Below are 17,162 nucleotides of genomic sequence, written 5' to 3' on the forward strand. Positions count from 1 at the left end.
TGGGCCGAATTGGCCTTACTGCCCACACGTGGTTCGCGGGGAGGCTTTTGCGTCTGTCACTCTGTTGGAGGGTAAGGAACTGGACTAAAAGAAAGCTCTACTTTAATAGCGCAGTATATATACGCACTATGAACAAATAGTACCATTAGTGGTGCGGTAGACATATTCCTACGCGGAACTAGGACTTGTCCATACATGTTGAGCGGTACGATTGAACCTGGTCTGAGGGGTATGGCGACCTGGCACCAAGGTCTCGTCCAATGGTAGAATGGAGACTATTATGGGATGTTCAGTAGACTAGAAGGGATATTCAATGCATATTGTACAAGGAATATACAAGGGATATCAGGGGATATACAAATACAATTAAATATATATATATAAATAAATATATATATTCGGTTTAATCTGATCCTTCAGAACACCTTGCATTATTCCCTTTGGATGATAAATGGATAAAAAACATTTTAAAGATGTGTTCAACCCCCCTTCCCTTTTCTGTATTTGAAGCCATTACTATACCACCTTGTACGGTACAGTTTTATTTAATGAAACCTTTACTACTACTGTACTCTGTCACCACAAGATGACACTGTTGTGTTGCCAAACAATCATACATTTAGTGTTTCCCTGAGCTACTGTACAACAAGACAACAGGAAACTCATAGAAGAGTGAGTGAGACATGAAGACATGCCTGCTAACAGTTCCAATATAATAGCCCACTCCATTTTTAAATTGTACTGTAAGGGCTGAGGGGAATGGTGGTTGATGGATGGCTTCTACGTTCCCGCCCGTTGGCTCCTCCCAATGGAGAGAAGAGGACTGCCAGCTCCACACACACACCCACACACACAGCTGTCTCCCAATTAAGCAATCAGCATAAAGAGGACAGACAAAGAACCTCAGAGGGTGTCTTGGAAGGGAGAGGGAGAGAGCTGTTTGGAGACATCTAAACTGTGAGTTGACAACCGGTAAACCGGACAGCGGCCCGTCCTAGTTAGGGACTGGCCTTCAGTAAAGAGGTTAGGTGCTCCAATCGGAGCCAGTATGATTTTGTTGTTTTGCTAAATTGATCTGCTTAAATAAATGCTCCTGGCCATTGTCCAGCAGGGAGCTTCAGCTATTGACTGTGTGTTTGATTAATTGTACAACCATATTGCACCTTCCATCTACCCCGTCTGCTACCTTTGTTACAGTACATGCATTCAAAAAAACTTGAGATGCTTGTTTTTCCCGGATCCTGACCTCAACCGTAGTAGATTTTTCTTTTTTTTATCCACTTTTTCTCCTCTTTTTCTATTTTTCTCCCATCCCAATTTAGCCGTGCCAATTCTCCGCTCCCCTGTCTTGAACGTTGCTCGCATATGCCCCCCACTGGCCGGTTGTAGGGAAGATAGAAGCCTTGCATCACATGTCCCCTCCGATACATGTGGAGGCAGCCTGTCACATCTTTTCACCTGCCAGCGCGGACTCTCATTTGGCGAGGTGTAACGTGTGGGAGGCTCACACTACCCCCGCCATTTTCCTGTCTCTGCTGTGCAGGCGTCCCCCAACCGACCTGTAGGAGTCACTGTCCACAACGTCCAGATTACCACCCATCGACTTCCACCCGATAACTCTGCCAATTGAGTTAGTATGACGGCCGGCCCAAGCCGGAGGCAACGCCGACAGCCGGAGTCGAACCCGGTGTCTCTTGCGTTGGTGACGAGCGCAATGTCTGCTGCGCCACCCAGCCGCAACCGTAGTAGATTTGTAAACAAAAACACAAAGTATATTCTGTCTATAACTATGACTATTAATAAACTATAAACTAAACATAATGCACAACGTATATTCTATGTGTACAAGGTATATGTTTTTTTTTTAATTTTTTTTTTACTATCTGTCATGTAGAACCTATACTGTATAATAGAACTCTTTGTGTAGAACTGATCAGGCCTCCCATCCCATGTAACCTGACAGAATGATGTAATTTGCATAGAATTATCATGTTTCATAGTACATTTACATTACATTTACATTTTGTCATTTAGCTGGCGCTTTTACCCAAAGCGACTTACAAGTTCTGTACGACAAGTCGGCAGGAAGAGCACAACTCTATCAGCTGAGTAACAATGTCCACCAAACAGTGCTGAAACTTGGGTGCTGCAGTGTTTAGTGCATAGTAGTAAAGACCTATTAGTATAGTAGTTAGTAAGAAGGTATGTTTTTCTTTCTTTTTCTTTTTTTTGGGGCGGCCAGAGGATGTAGAGCGGAGGCCCGGAGGGGTCTTGAGGGTGTGTAGTTAGAGACCATTGACCAGAGGTAGGCCAGAGGTATTCACTGTGCAATATGCCAGGTCGAGGACCTTGAAGCGGATTTGTGCGGCGATGAGGAGCCAGTGCAGGTCGCTAAGAAGTGGGGTAACATGGCTGACTTTGGTAGGTTGGAGATCAGACGGCGGCTGCGTTCTGGATGAGTTGAAGAGGCTTGGTGGCGGTGGTCGGTAGACCAACGAGCAATGCATTGCAGTAGTCAAGGTGAGACATGACTGTTGATTGGACAAGGAGTTGAGTGGCTTCTTTTGTCAGGAAGGGGCGGACCCTTCTGACATTGTTCAGGAGGAATCTACAGGTTCTGGTCGTTGCAGGGATGTGAGTGGATAAGTCCAGCCGATCGTCGAGGACTACTTTTATCCAAAGCGCTTTACAATTTGTTCCTCACATTTGACCCATTCACTCACACATTCACACACCAACGGCGGAGGCAACCATGCAGGGTGCCAACCTGCTTATCAGGAGCAATTAGGAGTTAAGTGTCTTGCTCAAGGAAGCGGGAATCAAACCGGGAACCTCCAGATGACCAGAAGACTGCTCTACCTCCAGAACTGTCGTTGAATGACATGCCTCCCATCCTACACAACATGGCGGAATGCTTTGATGTGAATGATTTAGCATAAAACTATTGGGTTTCATGTATGTGGGGGTGGTTATAGGATGTTGACATACAGTTAGCATACCAGAAAAGATAAGTTGATCTATTGGTTGCTTGTTGAAGTCGCAACAAATATGGGAGACCGCACCATAAAAGATCTGGCTAACCAATAGTTTATAATGAACAACCAATAAATTCAACTGTACAGAATGGAGTGCAACAGTGTGTAAATTAGTACCTATGTTAGGTGGTTTTAGATGCAGTGTCTGGGGTGCAGTGTGCATAGCCGTGTGCAGTGTGTGGTGTTGGCTCAGCTTTAGCACCCTGTGTGCAGTGTGTGGTGTTGCCTCAAGTTTGCACCCCGGCGGTGGTATATATCACTTGTTTTATTTCCCTTTTCATCTGATCAGTGTCACACTCGGTGGGTGTACTGCTGAGGACTCGGGGGAGTGCAGTGTCAAAAATACGGTGCGTGTCTGTCCTTCGCATTTCTTGAGAACCGTTCAACAGATCAACTTCACGCTCAGTGGGTGTATTGCTAATGACACAGGGGAGTGTAGTTTTGAATTTTATGCCATTTGGCCAGATGGCGGTGCTATAACAATGAACATTACTGTATGTTTGGCAGGTGTATTGCTGAGGACCCAAGGGTGTGCAGTGTCAAGTGTGTAGTCGATCGGTTGAGTAGTTATGAATTCCCTTACGAATGGCCACATGCTCCGATCAACCATGCCCCAAACAAGCACTGCACTAGTGCATAATAAAGTGATGTACCAAATCAACTCAACTTGGCTGATTTTTTTGGGCAGTTCAGGCTCAAGCTAATTTGTTATCCAAATAGGCATAAAATACAATTTTCTCCAAATAAATCCATCTCACAACATGATTTATGGCTTTGCTCTATTGGAACTGTCCCTTTAATCATATGCTATCATGAAAAGTTTCAACCACGTGCACGCACCACACCTGCCTGACCATGCCCACATCCACTCACATATAAGCGGGGTCATGGCCATACTACCAGCTCCTTCCCTACTTTCACCACTGTAAAGTACGTGTATAGCACCTCTTCAAGTTCAGTGCTTAAAGTAGTTAGTTTAGTTAAGGAGCTGTGTTGACATTGTGTTTTTGTTTTCTCTCTCTCGCTCATTTTCGAGAAAAGAAAAGTATAATGTCTTCACCACCGGAGGGTTTAGACGACTATCGTTCTGACCTCCACCGGCGCTTCACAGTCGCGGCTTCCTCCGTGCATCGTGGGGCGTTCCTGGCTCCACGGTTGTGGCAGACAGGTGCGCCTCAGCGGCGCCCGCAGGAGAGTGCGCGGCGCAGAGGGGCCGTCAAGCTCCCATTTCCTGTGAGGTGGCCGAGTTCCGGCTCTGGCTCCCCCGCCGGAGGGCAGTCAGCTGGTGAGCTGACGGTCCCTCTGGTGGACGGGGATTTGCAGCGCAAGCTCTCTGCCTTGGCTCGTTTTCGTCTTTCAACGATGAGCGGCGGGGTGGACAGTTTAGCGGCTGTGTTGGGCCGGCGCCGAGCGGGGATTCCCTCGTCTCCTCTCCATCGTGTCCAATGGAAACAGAGGACTACATGGAGGGGGCGGAGGAATTCTTGTTCGGCGCTCCAGCGGGAACACAGCATTCTCCCCCTCAGGGAGTGGCAGGGGATGCTGTGTTTGCTGGAGAGCCTCATACTCCGAGACTGGGTTAAAGTCACCACCTCTGAGATGAGATGCCCTGCTGTCATCCGCACTGGACGTTGGCTCCCGCCTATCTTACAGAGAAAGTGAGTGTAGCCTCCCAAACGCGAGGGATGTGAGCGTCGGAGAAGAAAGTACGCAAAGGGAGTTGCATGCTTTGTTCCCCGAACTCATGACGGCAGCGGCCCGTGCTAACAGTGTGTCGGACCAACGGAGGATCCCTCTCCTCATGGCCCCCATCTCCGACGCTGGGCTCTTCGGCTCGGCGATGCAGGAGATGGTGTCAGCCTGCAAGGACCTGGAAGAGCAGCCGTCTGTCCTGCAACCCCACTTCCCCCGGACCGACGTGGAGGCGACGTCGGGGCAAGTCTTCAGCCGTCGCCACCGCCACTACTGGCCCTGCCAGCAAGAAGCCTCGTGGACGGGGAGAGGACGATGCCACCGCTGCCGCCAGTCATCCTGCGCCCGGGGGGAACGGTAGGGAACGACGTGGCCAGACGGCTCCCCAGCACCATCCCTCTGGGCCAGCTGCCCGTGGGGGCAAACGACACCCTGCGCGTGGCGGGCGACGCAAGTGACATTTACCCCTTATTTTGATTATTAAAATAAAGGGTCCCTTCTGAAGGGGGACTATTTTTTTGTTAACAAAACGTGTGTTGATTCACTGTATTTTGGGGGATACGGCATGTGCAATATAAACCCACAGCTAAGAATGCTAGGGTTGCGTTCTTGCTTGAGAGTTTTGTACAAATTTGCTTTGGTTGCTATTGTGTATAACTTACAAGGCCTGTGTTCTAGCACTTAGCCAAGGGCTTATGTCCTTTTCTCTCTACCTAAGCCAGTGTTCTTTCTTACGTGGTAAAAGTGAACTTGGGGCTTCATTGTATGATGAGAGTTGTGTGTGTTTCATGTAAATACGTTTTAGGTAAAACATAGCATTTGAGTCCACAACTGGTGTGCTATTGTTAGCTTACAGAGTTGTACATATGTAGCATGTGAACCAAGGACTTTTTGAGTCCCTCTCAGTCTGATATTTTTTCTTTGCTTATCACTTTCCGTGCTGGCCGTGCCAGTCCTATATACCCCGTTGAGTGCCAACGCTCTATTCAATGACATTTGTGAACGCATAAACTATATCTTAAATTATGTGTCTAATACGACCGTCGCTTATCAATGACTTGTTTGCAGTCAACATTGTCGAAACGGATTGTTTTTTAATCGGTTAATTTCCGTTTTATACCATTTTGAAAAACGCTTGTTTTTTTAAACTTTCAGAAAAAAAAGATATTCTGCAGGAATCGCGCTTTACTGTAATACACAAAACACGTTGTCATTTTTCGGCCATTTTTCATTTTCAAATAAACGCTAGATTATCGATATGTGTACTTATGCACGCTATAGAAGCGGGCTGAAAAATCGATTATCTTATTTCCTGATCAGCTACACACACTCACAGCCACACACACACATATGGGACACGTTGATATATAGCCTAGGTGAAAACAGCTCTGATTATCCCAATACTGGTAAAATAGATTCCTTACCTCAGATCAGATGTTCTCCAAAAAGAGTATTCCAATTCCTGATCGCCATTCCAAATATCGATCGCGTTTATTGATCCAACGATGGGTGGTCGAACGACATATTCCACGCTGTTCTGATGGTGGGCGATGACTGGGATCGTCTCCGGTTACTTGCCTGACAAGTAAAATGTGGATTCCGGACTCTTTTTTTCCCCATGCGTTTCATTCAGTGCAATCCATTGGGTTGCAGTACCATCCGGAGAGACGATAGGGGGCGGTATTTTCCCTGTTCGAGCTCAGACAGATCCCCACTGGTAACGTGAGGCTAGATTGATGAAAGATGAATGGAAATTGATAAAATAACGATTAAAAACAAGATTTCTTGTCGGCTGGCACTCAACGGTTGGCATGAACTAACAAGAAATCTCGTCGCTGGCACTCAAAGTGTTTTAAGGGTAAAGGTAAAAAAGCGTGCTATGCAACTGGTGTCACGGCTCTGCTTTTTTATTGCGTCGTATCTGGGGTGAGGCGGTTGAGGGGGGTGGACAAATAACTTTTTATGCGGTTGGCTGGGAAGGGGGTTTCTTATCTCTACCGAGCGCCAGTGCACTAGGTTAGACTCGAGGACTCGTGTACATCTGCGACCGTCGGTTGTGTGATAGTAAAGGGTTAACCTTCTGTCGTGGCAGTGAAAGGGTTAAGAGGTTAATGAAATATCAGTTTAGGAATTGTATTCAATAGCTAGCGAATTTTGACCGGAAATACAAAAAATCAAATTAATAAAGGGAATATGATTAAACAGTCACTGTTTTGACCCAAAAATACAGTGTCTGTGTTGTGTTGCCCCAAACGGCGTTTCCCCAACGCCACAATGGTTATAGCCTACAGATGACAAAATCTGAATGCTGTAGAAGTCTTATCTTTTGCATTTGAATGTTTTATGTTAATTCATTATTAATATAGTCTTAATAATGACTCCTCAGCTTTTCTCCTGCCCCACATGTCATTATGCTGCCTCACAGGTATGTTGTCTGATGAGATTAGCTGGGTGCGTCTGACGTCAACTGAACTCACTAACGCATATCAAATCTAATCAGGTAATGTGGAACATGATCAAGCATGTTTGCATTTGCATATGACTTATTTTAGCTGAAGGCAAAAATATTTTCCCACGTTTTCATTTTGACTAGTTCACATGTTTCTTTACTGTTTTTTAAGAGGCCATAACTACCTTGTGTAAATATTTAAAGACCCAATGAGGTAAAAAAAAATAAAAATAAAGGAATGCGACACCATTTTTACCTGATGTCTGTGGATGTATTGATCAGCTATTATGTTTTTAGATACTTCGAGACACTCTGCAGATGAGCGTTGTTGATGCGAACAGGTGCGCTGGATCAGAGCACCATTTTCCTTTGACTATGGCCAAGCATTCTGAGTTTACGTCACAGGTCATGTGTTGCCCGAGGTGTATCTAGCACCAAAATACAGAGAGAAAGCTATCAGCTGTGTGTGTGTGTGTGGGGGGGGGGGGGGGGGGGGGGGGGGGGGGGGGGGCAGAAGCCAGCTGGTTTGTTTTGGTCTTCGACAGTGGCACATTTCACACGCAACACGCACCAAAGGCCCTGCCTCCACCCACTGCTGACTCAGCTCCTGGAGATTCGCTCTCTCCTTTCCTCTCTCCCATCTTGAACATAGTTTGCAGGTGTTGTCACTGTTAGCTTGTTGAATATACACCATTGTGTCCTGTACAATAGAGTTGGGTGGTCCTCTCATCTGTTTCTATATAAAAGCATAATTGGACATTTTCCAAATGACATTACTTCATTATTGGAATGGACCTCTGGACCATATCGAGGTGTGAAATCTGGCCCAGTCCAGAACAGGGGCGTATCTAGACCAAGCACAGTACTGGGGCACAGGGGGGCACCAAGGGATGTGAAGTGGGCGCGCGAACCGGAGCATCTTTTAATCCAGCTGTTTGCTGTTCTCTGATATTTTCGGACATTTCGTTGATGCGTCGCTCGACACTTCGAGCTGACATGGGGATATCTTTTATCCTTGATTTGATTGCCTTCAAACAAAACATCTGAGCTACAGAGAAAATCCTCCTTGATATACTCAGTGAATGGCTTTCCACATTTCGCAATGCAATGAGCAATGCGATAGCTTGCTTCAGTTGCATGGTTTTTAGCAGTCGTGAACACTTTAAGGGTGCTGGCTTGCTTTCCATACCTGGCCATGGCACGTTTAATAGATTCTGCCTGATCCGCCTGATCTTTGAAACTTTTTTGATGCTTCGTCTCAAAATGGCATTTCACACCTGACGTTCGGCAAACTACATTTTCTAAACATAAGTACACACAGCACGGTCCTTCTGACACACAAACCCATAGTAGTCTGTCCACGAGGGCTGGAATGCCCGAATTTCCTTTGCTTTAACTTTCTTAGCAAGGGTTGCCATAATGACAGAATTATGTGTGATTACCTGTGAACTGCACGAGGCCAGCTGACTGCTGACAGCTGAGCACCATGGGATGTACCATGTATTAGCTGTCATAGGGGTGTGCAAAGCAGTCAACTTACAAAAAAAAGCCTGTTGGAGGATTTCAACAAGATAAATGCGACAACAGTGCAAAATATTTCACTATAATATTTCAAAGCAAAGTAAAAAAATATATAATAATAATAATAATTTTTTCTGGCGACATTGATCACTGGGGCACAGCTGATCGATACTGGGGCACGTGCCCCAGTGAAAGTGGTCTAAATACGCTGATGGTCCAGAACAATAGGAGTCACAAAATCAGTTTGGAGTGGAGTGGTGGAGGAGTGGTAGAGAAGCAGTAGAGGCTTGATTTTTCAGGGCTTTATCTGTACATGTCCCATGATGTGTTAGCATGCTTTAACACTGGACTCCTGTACTTTGTCACTCAACATTTAAAAATGTCTACATGTACAATGTGTACAACATGCAACAATTCATAGCTATGGTTATTGCTCTACTTGCCGGAGGCCTCCAAAACACAGCTGTTTTTAGAGAGTAAGCTATCAGTGTACAGCAGGGGTCAGCAACCTTTTTGATACGAAGTGCCATTTTAAAATGTTTTTGTTAATCAGTGTGCCATATCAACATTAAGGTTAACATTAAGTTTAATCATGACACCACATCACAATGTAAATCTCCAAACAGATCTGTAATTCTATTCCATCCATATAGGCAACGTGCATAGCAATAGTTTTAATAACTATTTTCCTCTTATAAGAGGAACTATGTTAAGGATTGTGTTGGCAGAGGACCCAAACGCAAACAGAGACGAGGGAGAGGTAGATGTAGATTGTTGAATCTTGAGCACTGCTCCTTTAATTCGAGTAACTGGTAATGCACAGAGAAGAGACAGCAAGTCTCCCACAAAATACAAAAACAAAAACCACGTCACTAGACTGCAGAATTACTCGCAGTAGAGACACTAGAATAAAGAAGGCAAAAACAAACAATAGCGACACTAAACTGAGAAAGCTAGAAAACAAACGAAAAACATAAACACAGCTAAGCTGGAAAAGGAACATAGTGCAAATGTTACCAGGCGAGTGAACGGAATACATAGGGAGCGTTACGATAAACAAGAACTCGGCAGGAACAGACCAACGGGGAACAAGGCAGGAAACGCAATGACGCCACACCGAATACAAGGGCCACACAGGCATATATACAGAGGCTGATTAATAACGAGTGACAGCTGGGGTGGAAGGTAGAACTAACACAATACCTGACTAGGCCGAAATACAAATACCAACATTGAACAACACTAGATCACACTTATAAACACAGACAGGAGGAACAGAAGACTAAGGCAGGGGAAACAAGGCAGACAACAGAATTACAGGCAAAGATATAATGAGGTAAAGAAGGTGACAAAGGTATTGAGCAGACATAACTGAACAAGGTGCCATGTTGGGAATTGTCCAGCAGGTGGAGGGAGTCCATGGAAGAGAAAGTTCAAAGGTGGGGGTTGTTGAGGAGTACGGACAGGAGGGAAAAGTCCTGGGACAGGTGGACCCTTACAAACTATACAAGAATGCTGCCGTCTTTATGGGATGCTTGCTTGCCATACCTGGACACATTCATCCTTTAAAAAAACCTCTTAAACTGCAACGTCTCGCATGTGGGAAGTTTTTAGGATGATTTGCCAACCGGCACTTTAGCGACGCCTAGTGGCTCGGGTGTGCATATTTTGTAATACAATATATATATCGAATTGAAGGCTTATTTGTTGCCTGTCGATAGTGACAAAATCCGACAAAATCCGTTCAGTGGTTCTCGAGTTACATGCCGGTATTTGAGGCTTGTGCAAAGTACACGGTATTGCGCAAAATACCACTCCCGACTCTTGGGCCTCTAGTTCCGTCAATCTAGATCCGATCTCGAAAATTATTGTGGAGGGTTGTAGCCAATGAGTGTGGCTTTCCAATGATACCCCACGAGGGGATGTATGAATCAGGGATCTAGGTGAAAAACTAACGAGAGAAAACAGGAAGAGAAAAACAGCAGAATGAATTGAAAACTGAATGAGAAAACTGAGTTTTTCATTGTACACAGTTTACCAAAATCACTCCTAATCACTCATTTCTGAATGGATCTTTATGAAATTTGGACATGTACTACATAAGGCTTCAGGCTATGAATCTCGGGAGGTTTTTAAGCCTCCAGCCATTCTGGGGAAATACTACTTCTGGAATACTAACGTTTTTCTACAACTCAAGTTCAGACCTATGTTACTCTATTTCATTAGCACTAAAAGTGAATTTTCTTTCTGGAATCAGAAACTTCAGAATGTCATCTTCCAATAGAGACCAGGCTCATGCATGTCTGTGCTATAAGTATAAAGTATGTTGGGAATACACTGGGAATACATTCCATGAGATCCATAGATGTCCCTAGATACCAAGAACATGCAAATAGCCCTTAGAAGTGGAGCAATCTTCCATTTACTTAGGTATGTATTTTTAGGCGGATTTTCAGATAATAGGGCTAGGGCTTAACAGGTTAATGAAATATCAGTTTAAGAATTGTATTCAATATTTAGCGAATTTTGACCGGAAATATAAAAAATCTAAGCAAATTAATGAAGGTAATATGATTAAACAGTCACTGTTTTGACCCATAAATACAGTGTATGTGTTGTGTTGCCCCAAACGGCGTTTCCCCAATGCCACAATGGTTATAGCCTACAGATGACAAAATCTGAATTCTGTAGAAGTCTTATCTTTTGCATTTGAATGTTTTATGTTAATTCATTATTAATATAGTCTTAATAATGACTCCTCAGCTTTTCTCCTGCCCCATGTCATTATGCTGCCTCACAGGTATGTTGTCTGATGAGATTAGCTAGGTGCGTCTGACGTCAACTGAACTCACTAACGCATGTCAAATGTAATCAGGTAATGTGGAACATGATCACACAAGCATGTTGTGCATTTGCATATGATTTATTTTCGCTGGAATCAGAAACTTCAGAATGTCATCTTTCAATAGAGACCAGGCTCATGCATGTGCTATAAGTATAAAAACTAAAATGGCCAATTTTGGGGGCGCAGGTTAAGAGGTTAAAGTTTTCTCACGTTTGGTCTCAAAATGGCGTTTAACACCCAATGTTCGGCAAACAACAGACTGACCCTTCTGATTTGCTCTGACCCTGAAATATCCATGGTATATCAATCAAACTACCATAAATAACAGGCTGTGTAACTGCCAATGGCTGTGAAAGAGGTAACTCTGCATGGCGATGAGAGGACACTTCAACATTTCCAAAAAGGTTCCTCTCTTACACACTTGCTAGCGTGCTATTGGTTTAGATACTGCGTGCCAATGGTGGCACTCGTGCCTAAGTGTGCAAAGCAGTCAACTTACAAAAAAAAGCCTGTTGGAGGATTTCAACAAGATAAATGCGACAACAGTGCAAAATATTTCACTATAATATTTCAAAGCAAAGTAAAAAAATATATAATAATAATAATAATTTTTCTGGCGACATTGATCACTGGGGCACAGCTGATCGATACTGGGGCACGTGCCCCAGTGAAAGTGGTCTAAATACGCTGATGGTCCAGAACAATAGGAGTCACAAAATCAGTTTGGAGTGGAGTGGTGGAGGAGTGGTAGAGAAGCAGTAGAGGCTTGATTTTTCAGGGCTTCATCTGTACATGTCCCATTATGTGTTAGCATGCTTTAACACTGGACTCCTGTACTTTGTCACTCAACATTTAAAAATGTCTACATGTACAATGTGTACAACATGCAACAATTCATAGCTATGGTTATTGCTCTACTTGCCGGAGGCCTCCAAAACACAGCTGTTTTTAGAGAGTAAGCTATCAGTGTACAGCAGGGGTCAGCAACCTTTTTGATACGAAGTGCCATTTTAAAATGTTTTTGTTAATCAGTGTGCCATATCAACATTAAGGTTAACATTAAGTTTAATCATGACACCACATCACAATGTAAATCTCCAAACAGATCTGTAATTCTATTCCATCCATATAGGCAACGTGCATAGCAATAGTTTTAATAACTATTTTCCTCTTATAAGAGGAACTATGTTAAGGATTGTGTTGGCAGAGGACCCAAACGCAAACAGAGACGAGGGAGAGGTAGATGTAGATTGTTGAATCTTGAGCACTGCTCCTTTAATTCGAGACTGCAGAATTACTCGCAGTAGAGACACTAGAATAAAGAAGGCAAAAACAAACAATAGCAACACTAAACTGAGAAAGCTAGAAAACAAACGAAAAACATAAACACAGCTAAGCTGGAAAAGGAACATAGTGCAAATGTTACCAGGCGAGTGAACGGAATACATAGGGAGCGTCACGATAAACAAGAACTCGGCAGGAACAGACCAACGGGGAACAAGGCAGGAAACGCAATGACGCCACACCGAATACAAGGGCCACACAGGCATATATACAGAGGCTGATTAATAACGAGTGACAGCTGGGGTGGAAGGTAGAACTAACACAATACCTGACTAGGCCGAAATACAAATACCAACATTGAACAACACTAGATCACACTTATAAACACAGACAGGAGGAACAGAAGACTAAGGCAGGGGAAACAAGGCAGACAACAGAATTACAGGCAAAGATATAATGAGGTAAAGAAGGTGACAAAGGTATTGAGCAGACATAACTGAACAAGGTGCCATGTTGGGAATTGTCCAGCAGGTGGAGGGAGTCCATGGAAGAGAAAGTTCAAAGGTGGGGGTTGTTGAGGAGTACAGACAGGAGGGAAAAGTCCTGGGACAGGTGGACCCTTACAAACTATACAAGAATGCTGCCGTCTTTATGGGATGCTTGCTTGCCATACCTGGACACATTCATCCTTTAAAAAAACCTCTTAAACTGCAACGTCCCGCATGTGGGAAGTTTTTAGGATGATTTGCCAACTGGCACTTTAGCGACACCTAGTGGCTCGGGTGTGCATATTTTGTAATACAATATATATATCGAATTGAAGGCTTATTTGTTGACTGTCGATAGTGACAAAATCCGACAAAATCCGTTCAGAGGTTCTCGAGTTACATGCCGGTATTTGAGGCTTGTGCAAAGTACACGGTATTGCGCAAAATACCACTCCCGACTCTTGGGGCTCTAGTTCCGTCAATCTAGATCCGATCTCGAAGATTATTGTGGAGGGTTGTAGCCAATGAGTGTGGCTTTCCAATGATACCCCACGAGGGGATGTATGAATCAGGGATCTAGGTGAAAAACTAACAAGAGAAAACAGGAAGAGAAAAACAGCAGAATGAATTGAAAACTGAATGAGAAAACTGAGTTTTTCATTGTACACAGTTTACCAAAATCACTCCTAATCACTCATTTCTGAATGGATCTTTATGAAATGTGGACATGTACTACATAAGGCTTCAGGCTATGAATCTCGGGAGGTTTTTAAGCCTCCAGCCATTCTGGGGAAATACTACTTCTGGAATACTAAAGTTTTTCTACAACTCAAGTTCAGACCTATGTTACTCTATTTCATTAGCACTAAAAGTGAATTTTCTTTCTGGAATCAGAAACTTCAGAATGTCATCTTCCAATAGAGACCAGGCTCATGCATGTCTGTGCTATAAGTATAAAGTATGTTGGGAATACACTGGGAATACATTCCATGAGATCCATAGATGTCCCTAGATACCAAGAACTAGAGCTGCCGCGGTATTGATATTTTCCTTACCGCACGAATTTGCGAAATATTTCCTACCGCCGCGGTTATTACCGCACATTGCGCACAAAAAAAAAAGTTTGAATGCATTTTTTATTTTTTTTAGTAGTCTACTCTTATAGCCTGCCTCTAGTCTATTGGCGCTTTTCCACTGCATAGTACCTACTCGACTCGACCCGCTTTAGGCACCTGGTACTTCGTTCCTTTTCCACTGCAGCCAGGTACTACTCCGTTTGTCTCCGTGTGGGGATGCAGGCGGGGCCGCTCGCTTGTGTACACTGAAAGCTCCGTGGGCATAGATGTCCGAGGGCTTGCAGCAAGCCAGAGTTTAACACAGTTTCAATCAATCAATCAATCAATCAATAACAACATTAACCAGACTCTCGTTGCGTCTATTCTGCCAAAGCTAACGTTACCTCTCATTGTGTATTCTACCAAGCAAACCCGGGTTTAACGTTACCTCTCGTGTATATCGGCTGACGGTAGTATTATTAGGCTAATAACAACAACAAACTTAACACATCAGCGATCTTGTTGTGACACTAAACTCTCCGCTCGGTGGTAAATTGGGTTGATGTCGGTTTTGTTTCATCAATAAATAAGGCAGAATACACAGTGAATCCATTCTTTTTTGTTTATTGCACTTGGTTCTGTCGCAAAGACGCAAACAAATCCTGAATGAAATGCATCCTTAGCGAGGCAGTAAAGATGGCGGCGCCGGCGTTCTGTTTTTGTTCAGAGGCTACAAAGTGTGACGCGTCTCTCTTCTGACCAGTCAGTGGTCTGCAATGTTTCACATGACTTTTCTGGTACCACTTCTACCCAATAGGGTCGCTTGGAACCGAGTAGGGTATATCTGCAGAGCCGCAAGCCGCAAGCCAACTTTATTATTATGATAAAAAACAGCGGTGACGCGGTATTCAGCCTAACTCTGCGGTGAGCGTGATGCAACAGCGATACCGCGGTAATGCGGTTATCGCGGCAGCTCTACCAAGAACATGCAAATAGCCCTTAGAAGTGGAGCAATCTTCCATTTACTTAGGTATGTATTTTTAGGCGGATTTTCAGATAATAGGGCTAGGGCTTAACAGGTTAATGAAATATCAGTTTAAGAATTGTATTCAATAGCTAGCGAATTTTGACCGGAAATATAAAAAATCTAAGCAAATTAATGAAGGTAATATGATTAAACAGTCACTGTTTTGACCCATAAATACAGTGTATGTGTTGTGTTGCCCCAAACAATGTTTCCCCAATGCCACAATGGTTATAGCCTACAGATGACAAAATCTGAATTCTGTAGAAGTCTTATCTTTTGCATTTGAATGTTTTATGTTAATTCATTATTAATATAGTCTTAATAATGACTCCTCAGCTTTTCTCCTGCCCCATGTCATTATGCTGCCTCACAGGTATGTTGTCTGATGAGATTAGCTAGGTGCGTCTGACGTCAACTGAACTCACTAACGCATGTCAAATGTAATCAGGTAATGTGGAACATGATCACACAAGCATGTTGTGCATTTGCATATGATTTATTTTCGCTGGAATCAGAAACTTCAGAATGTCATCTTTCAATAGAGACCAGGCTCATGCATGTGCCATAAGTATAAAAACTAAAATGGCCAATTTTGGGGGCGCAGGTTAAGAGGTTAAAGTTTTCTCACGTTTGGTCTCAAAATGGCGTTTAACACCCAATGTTCGGCAAACAACAGACTGATCCTTCTGATTTGCTCTGACCCTGAAATATCCATGGTATATCAATCAAACTACCATAAATAACAGGCTGTGTAACTGCCAATGGCTGTGAAAGAGGTAACTCTGCATGGCGATGAGAGGACACTTCAACATTTCCAAAAAGGTTCCTCTCTTACACACTTGCTAGCGTGCTATTGGTTTAGATACTGCGTGCCAATGGTGGCACTCGTGCCTAAGGTTGCTGACCCCTTATACAGGTATGTGCAGAAGCCAGCTGGTTCGTTTTGGCCTCCTGGTGTGACATACTACACATACTACACACACAGACACACACACACACCACTGCCCAACAGCTCCACTTCCTCCACCTGCTGACTCAGGAGATGAGATGAGAGGAGAGTCTCAAGATTCAATGGGTCTCATTCCCCAATATTTTCCAAAGACTTCTCTTAGGGCAACCATCTTAGAACCGACTGAGACAGAATCGACGACAAGTTGACTTTGAGTCCCCAACGCGTGGGGAAGATGTCTTAACACTTTGCCTGCCACACACGAGAATACTCGGGTTTATTTATAGGTGGTTGAAAGCCACTCACGAGATTTCTCGGAATTATTATTATTTATTTTTTTTAGCGATCTGAAATCATATTGCATCACCCGAGCCTACCCGAGTATAGCCGAGCGGCGCCGGCGATCATTGTGGAAAAAAGCGCCCCCTGTCGTCTCCCAGATGACATAAGTGATTTTGGAATGGACTCAATGAAAATGAATGGGGAAAAAAATCCGGTACTCCACATTTTCCAGTCCACTGATGCAGCCGGGGTTACCACAGTTCATTCTGGATCCTCTGAGCCCCGCGGATCATGGAGTACTACTGTATCGCGTTGGATCCATACACGTATCGATTTTTTCGAATCGTGATCAGGAATTGGAATATACCAGTTGGATACCATCTGATGTCAGGTAAGGACTCTATGTTATCAGTGTTAGGATAATCAGAGTACGTTTGATGAAGTTATAAGCTGTTTTGTGAAATGTCTTCTTTCGGTTTCACTGTAAAAGTCCGAGAGGAAATCAACGGGGCGATTATCCGTGCGCGGCCGTAAT

Source organism: Notolepis coatsorum (genome assembly GCF_963971535.1).
Source record: "Notolepis coatsorum genome assembly, chromosome: 4".
NCBI classification, from domain to species: domain Eukaryota; kingdom Metazoa; phylum Chordata; class Actinopteri; order Aulopiformes; family Paralepididae; genus Notolepis; species Notolepis coatsorum.